This window comes from Pan paniscus, chromosome 6 (genome assembly GCF_029289425.2).
Source record: "Pan paniscus chromosome 6, NHGRI_mPanPan1-v2.0_pri, whole genome shotgun sequence".
NCBI lineage: Eukaryota > Metazoa > Chordata > Mammalia > Primates > Hominidae > Pan > Pan paniscus.
Window position 1 is genome coordinate 7,622,292 of NC_073255.2, and position 7,197 is coordinate 7,629,488.

Sequence of the window (7,197 nt, forward strand, 5' to 3'; positions counted from 1 at the left end):
AGGCCTTGCAAAATGGGTAGCCGAGGCCGGGCGCGGTGGCTCACGCCTTTAATCCCAGCACTTTGGGAGGCCGAGGTGGTCGGATCACGAGGTCAGGAGATCGAGACCATCCTGGCTAACACGGTGAAACCCCATCTCTACTAAAAAAATACAAAAAAATTAGCCAGGCGTGGTGGCAAGAGCCTGTAGTCCCAGCTCCTCGGGAGGCTGAGGCAGGAGAATGGCATGAACCCGGGAGGCGGAGCTCGCAGTGAGCCGAGACTGTGCGACTGCACTCCAGCCTGGACGACAGAGCGAGACTCCGTCTCAAAAAAAAAAAAAAAAAAAAAGAGTTGGGGATCAGTGGGACTCATTCTCCCACCCCTGCTCTGCAAAGAAGGACCGACTACACATAAATCCATCTCCCCAGGCGCGGCGGCTCACTCCTGGAATCCCAGCACTTTGGAAGGCCAAGGCAGGCAGATCACGAGGTCAGGAGATCGAGACCATCCTGGCTAACAGGGTGAAACCCCATCTCTATTAAAAATACAAAAAAATTAGCCAGGCGTGGTGGTGGGCGCCTGTAGTCCCAGCTACTCGGGAGGCTGAGGCAGGAGAATGGCGTGAACCCGGGAGGCGGAGCTTGCAGTGAGCGGAGATCACGCCGCTGCACTCCAGCCTGGGCGACAGAGCGAAACGCCATCTCAAAAAAAAAAACAAAAAAATGGGTGGGCGAGGCGCCAGGAACGAGATCTCGGGTCATGGAGTAGGAGGAGCCTCTCGGAGCGAGTGGGCGGGGCCACGCTCGCTGGGTGGGCGGCGTCTGGCGGGCTCAGGACGCTAGCTCAGGACGCCAGCTCAGGGCGCCAGCTCAGGGCGTCGCTCAGGGCGTCGGTGTGCAGAGCAGCGATGGACCCGAGGGTCTGGAGCTGGGAGTGCTGATCCGATCGACGTGGTGAAAGCCTCACTTTGCTGTCTGGACAAGTACTGCCAGGGGCCCGCGGGGACCGGGATCGCTGTGCAGAGGCCCCACTGGCCCTCAGGAGAGGTGAGGGTGCCTGGCCAGGAGCAGGGATGATGGAGGCGTCGAGTGGCCGGGTTGGAGCAATGATGGGTTCCGGGCCGAGCTCTTCCTGAGCCCCCAGTGCCATCACTCCCCGTCCTTCCAGAAGCGGCACGGAGGCGGGTTCCCGTGCTCCCCGGCCTGGGGGTCCTCTGGCGCCCTTCCTGGAGGCCCGCACAGGGCCCACGTGTTTCAAGGACCCTCCCCACCCCAAGCTCCTGCTAAGAAGCAGGCTTGGGAAGGCACATAACCCTGTAATAACACACTCACCCCACAGGGAGATGTTAGGACCTCCGAAGTTGGGGGAGGCCCCCTTTTGACCAGCAGAGCACAGGCTTGGAACACAGGTGGCGAGGGAGCCACCAGGCCTAGCAGAGGACGCGGGGGCTCTCTGTGGCTCCCAGCTCTCAGGGCACCTGTGGGCACCTGTGTATGTGGGTGGGGGGTGGGGGGTAGGGTCCGCTGGGCAGGGCCCCTTCCTCCTGCCACCAGCACACACCAGCAGCTTTGCCCAGTGTGCTTGGATTTGACCGTGGCTGCTCCAGGATGGGACCCAGGACGGGCCGGCTCTGAAGGAAGGCTGCCAAGCTCCCCAGAGTGGGGACGCCAGAGCTCTGAGGCTTCTGGGAGTCATGTGATAAGGGACATCTGGGGCTAGGAGCCCGTAAGGTGAGAACCCCAGCCTTGGAGCAAGAGCCAGTAGCCACAAGGGAAAGACCCCGGGCGTGTCCTTCCCCTTTCAGATCTCAGTCCCTGTCTCTATATCAGGAAAGGTGGAAAACAACATCCTGGTTCCTAACAGGGCAGGGGAGGGAGGGTTCGGGCGGTGGGAGGGTGGGGAGTGGGGCTCATACCACTCATCCACTCACTGGGCCGGTATTTCTAAGTCCAGCCAGTGTTCTGGGCACTGGAGTGCGCCCAGCGAACCAAAGGACAAAGGGCTCTGCCCTCAAAGAGCTGATGCTCCGGTGGAGAAAAACGACAAAATTAACCAGCAGATGACAGACCACATGAGAATGTGCTGCAGGAAAAAGATCGTGGTGGAGGGATCGGGAGGGCAGGGACAGGGGTGTTGGCCAGGTGCAATTTCCAACAGTCAGGAAATTCTCCCTGGAAAACTGTCAGCCAAGAGAGACTGCTGGAGGCCAGGAAGTGCATGAGGTCCCAAGTGTTGCTATTGCAAAGCACGGCAAGCTCCGTGGGCTTAAGACAACACACCGTCCTACTGTTCTGTGGGCCAGAAGTCTCCATGTGCTAAAGCCAAGGTGTTGGCAGGGCTGGTTTCTTCTGGAGGCTCTGGGGGGGAGAGAATCCAGGCGAGAGTCCATTTCCTTGCCCTTTCCAGCTTCTAGAGGCACCCACATTCCTTGGCTGGTGGCCCCTTCCTCCCCCTTCAAAGCCAGCAGCAGAGAGCACCATGTTGTCTCTGGCTCCGACCCCGACCTCCCTGCCTGTGATTACACTTGGCCCACGTGGGTAAGTTCCAATCATCTTTCCATCTCAGGATCCACAATTAACTCTTGTTTCCAAAGTCCCTTGGCTTTGCCACGCTAAATCTGGGGGTGAGGACATGGACAGCTTTGGGAGCCATTATCCTGCCTACCATGGGAAGTCAGGTTTAGTTTTGAGGCTATCTGAGGAAAGCAGGTTCCAGAAGAGAGAACAGCCAGTGCGAATGCCCGGAGGCAGATGCATGCCTGGTGTGTTCAAGCCAGGAGGTGAGGCTGGCCGGAGTGGAGGGAGCTAGGACGAGAGTGGGTGGCTGGAGGTGGGAGAGACTTTGACATTGAACCAGAGGGAGGTGGGAGCCATGAAGGGTCTATGAGCAGAGTGGCATGACCTAACTTTTTTTTTTTTTCTGAGATGGAGTCTCACTGCGATGCCCAGGCTGGCGTGCAATAGTACGATCTCACTGCAACCTTTGCCTCCCGGGTTCAAGCCATTCTCCTGCCTCAGCCTCCCAAGAAGCTGGGATTACAGGCACCCGCCACCACACCTGACTAATTTTTGTATTTTCAGTAGAGACGGGCTTTCACCATATTGGCCAGGCTGGTCTCAAACTCCTGACCTCAAGTGATCCGCCCGCCTCGGTCTCCCAAAGTGCTGGGATTACAGGCATGCGCCACTGCACCCGACCCCTAACATTCATTTTAATAGGATTGCCCTGGCTGCTGCATTGGGAAGGGGACAGAGCAAAAGTGGGAGACCAATTAGCAGACTGCTGCAGGGGGGCAGGCGAGAGCTGACGGTGGCGGGGCTGGGTGCAGGGAGTGATAAGAGATTGGGTTCTGGAGGGTAACACCAGCAGCATTTCCTGGGAGACTGGGCATGGGTGTGGGACTTCGATCGAGCAACTGGCTGGGGGGAGGGGGGTAGGGTATTGTCATAAACTGAGATGGGGAGGGCACATGATTGGGTCAGGGGAGGTCAGAGGTCCAGTTTGGGGCACGTTGAACCTATTAGCCATCAAGGGGTGTGGGAGGGTGGTGGGATGTACAGTCTCTGGGGTTTGCGGGGAGCACTGGACTGGAGATGCTTTGGCAATTGGGGTCTTTGGCATGGATACAGTGTTTAAAGCCACCAGCCTGGGTGAGATTGCCAAGTGGGTGGGTGTCAAAGAGGAGACAGAGGACAAAAGACTGGATCTGGGCACCCCCCCCTGCCCACCTGGTGTTCAGAGTCTGGGAAAAGAGGGAGCTGCAAAGGAAGAGGGGAAGGGGTGAGCTGGAAGGAAGCCCAGGAGAGTGGGTGTCCTGGAAGACACATGAAGACAGCATGTCATGGAGGGATGGAGGACCACGTCAAACGCTGCTGACGGTCAAGCTCGGCAAGGACTAGAATGCAGCCTGCACGTCTGGTGACCATGAGTCACCTGGGGCATAAGACAGGTCTGGTGAAGCCCCCCAGCTGGTCCAGGACAGCATGGGAGAGGAGGAATAGGCACAGCAGCACGTCTTTTTTTTTTTTTTTTTCCCCCTGGCTCTGTTGCCCAGGCTGAGTGCAATGATGCAATCTCAGCTCACTGCAACCTCTGCCTCCCGGGTTCAACTGATTCTCCTGCCTCAGCCTCCCGAGTAGCTGGGATTACAGGTGCCCACCACCATGCCTGGCTAACTTTTGTATTTTAGTAGAGATGGGGGTCTCATCATGTTGGCCAGGCTGGTCTCCAACTCCTGACCTCAAGTGATCCACCCGCCTCAGTCTCCCAGAGTGCTGGGATTACAGCTGTGAGCCACCACAGCAGCACTCTCCCAGCACTTTGGGAGGCCAGCATGTGCCTGTAATCCCAGCACTTTGGGAGGATCGTGTGGGCCCAGGAGTTCAAAACCAGCCTGAACATAGCAAGGCCTCATCTTTATAAAAGATAAAATAGGCCGGGTGCGGTGGCTCACCCTGTAATCCCAGCACTTTGGGAGGCCGAGGTGGGAGGATCATGAGGTCAGGAGATCGAGACCATCCTGGCTAACGTGGTGGAACCCTGTCTTTACTAAAAATACAAAAAAAGCAAAATTAGCTGGGCTTGCTGGCGGGCGCCTGGGGTCCTAGCTACTTGGGAGGCTGAGGCAGGAGAATTCCTTGAACCCGGGAGGCGGAGCTTGCAGTGAGCTGAAATCGCGCCACCGCACTCCAGCCTGGGCGACAGAGTGAGACTCTGTCTCAAAAAAAAAAAAAGATAAAATAATAAAAATTAGCCAGGCATAGTCATGCACACCTGTAGTAGCAGCTACTCGGGAGCCTGAGGCAGGAGGATCCCTTGAGTCCAGGAGTTGGAAGTTGCAGCCAGCTGTGACCGTGCCACTTCACTCCAGCCTGGACGACACAGCAAGACTCTGTATCTAAAAACAAAATCCACACACGTGCCCACACACGAACAGGCACACTTACACAGCTTCTCTGAAGCAATTCTCCTGCCTCAGCCTCCCGAGTAGCTGGGATTACAGGTGCGAGCCACCACGCCCAACTAATTTTTGTGTTTTTAGTAGAGACAGGGGTTTCACCATGTTGGCCAGGCTGGTCTCCAACTCCTGACCTCAGGTGATCCACCCACCTCGGCCTCCCAGAGTGCTGGGATTACAGGTGTGAGCCACTGCACCCAGCCAACGTGTGTGTTTTCAGATGGGGAAATAACGGCATGTTTGTAAGGTTAATAGGACTGATCCAGTAGACAGCAAATGCATGCAGGGGAGGAGACAGGCAATGTCATCAGTGGCACAATGTTCTTGAGTAGCCAAGGGGAGCTGGACCCAGGGCACAGTGGAGGCTGGCTGCAGACAGGAGTGTGGTCCCGTGGGGACATGTGGGTGGGTCTCAGAGGGTCTTGTGAAATAGCAAGGCAGTCAGGTGGGCAAGAGCGGGTGGGAGCTGAGGAGAGAGGAGGAAGGGTGAGCCCCAGGAGAGGAACAGTGGGATCCCTGAGGCCCCCTGAGGTCTGGGACTCCAAGTGAGACTCAACAGAGGGTGAAGTGGCTTTTCTCCAGCCGTGTTCAGCTGCCCAGGTGCAGGCGGTGGGCTGGGTGCAGCCACGTGACAGGTCCTGCCGAGAGATGATGATGAAGGCAACATCAAGCCCAAGAGGCTCGGCCCTGAGTTTGCCGCCAGGTGAGGGTACGCTTGGGTGGGAGGGCGGAGACGGGGAGGGTGGAAAGATCATTGAGGGATCATCAGGACCGGCAGGTGGAGGCAGAGGGGGAGGCGGGGATGGCTGAGGGCAAGGCCACGGGCAGGGCCAGGCCTGGAGAGTGACCATGAGTGGGGGCCTGGGGGAGAGGGTGTTTGGAGGGAGGGGACGCCAAGGTCACCAAGAACAGACCCCTGAGCAGTGCAGAAGAGGGGGCGCTGCAGCTGGGCACGGGGCTCACACCTGTTAATCCCAGCACCTTGGGAGGCTGAAGCAGATGGATCACCTGAGGTCAGGAATTCGAGACCAGCCTGACCAATATGATGAAATCCCGTTTCTACTAAAAATAAAATAATTAGCCGGGCGTGGTGGCGGGCGCCTGTAGTCCCAGCTGCTTGGGAGGCTGAGGCAGGAGAATCCCTTGAACCCGGGAGGCGGAGGATGCAGTGAGCCGAGATCGCGCCACCGCACTCCAGCCTGGGTGACAGAGTGAGAGTCCATCTCAAGAAGGAGGAGGAGGAAAGAAGAAAGAAGAAAGAAAAAAGAAGAAAGAAGAAAGAAGAGTGTCTGGGAGTGTGAGCCGAAATCTCCTCGGAAAGAGGGAGCCCGTGGATACCCACAGGAGGCCAGGTGGGCAGCAGGTGACAGCTCCCGTCCCAGAAGTCAGAGAGTTCAGGATGACGGTGGGAGGACGAGAAGGGTCCGGGATGGCAGTGAGAGCTGCTGTGTGGACCGCAAGTGCCCAGCAGGAGGCGCCGGGTGCTCAGAGGAGGAAAGACCGGGCGGGCCCCTTTCTGCAGTTCCCGCCGTGCTGGGCGAGGCCTGGGAATCTGCATTCCCCACCTTGCCTGGAGGCTGCTGGTGGGTCTCTGAGGGCAGGGGGAGCCATGGCTTAGCTGAGATTGCGATGCCATCCCCCAGAGCCGGGGCAGACAGCAGCCACAGGAAGCTGGGTCAGGCGTGCCCTCGACAGGACCCAGGCTGCATGAACCAGGCTTCGGTCGTGGTGCTGTGAGTTGTGCTAGGAACTCTGAAGAGCAAGCATGGGGCTGTGGGGTCTCCTTCTTCCCCACTCCTTGGGGCTGCACCCCTGGGCCTGGGTTGGGGGCTTGGGAAAGGTGGGATTTGGAAGGGGTGAGAACCACCTGCCATCACCACCAGCCAGTGCCCAGGGACTGCTCAGGTTGTACAAGGCAGGGAAGTGGGGTCCTAGAGGCCTGCACGGGGGAGGCAGAGGGTGCGTGGTGTAGTTGGCGGGAGTGGGGGGGAGCGGTTACAGCTCTGAGCCTCCAAACTCAGCACAGTGACATCATCAGGGCAACCTCCAGCCTCCAGGGGCCGAGAGGAGGAGCCCCTGTCCTGGGGTCGCTCCTTGGGATGCACCAAGTCCAAGTGCCTTTTTATTTTGTTTATTTATTTATTTTGAGACGGAGTCTTGCTCTGTTGCCTAGGCTGGAGTGCAGTGGCACAATCTCAGCTCACTGCAACCTCTACCTCCTGAGTTCAAGCGATTCTCCTGCCTCAGTCTCCCAAGTAG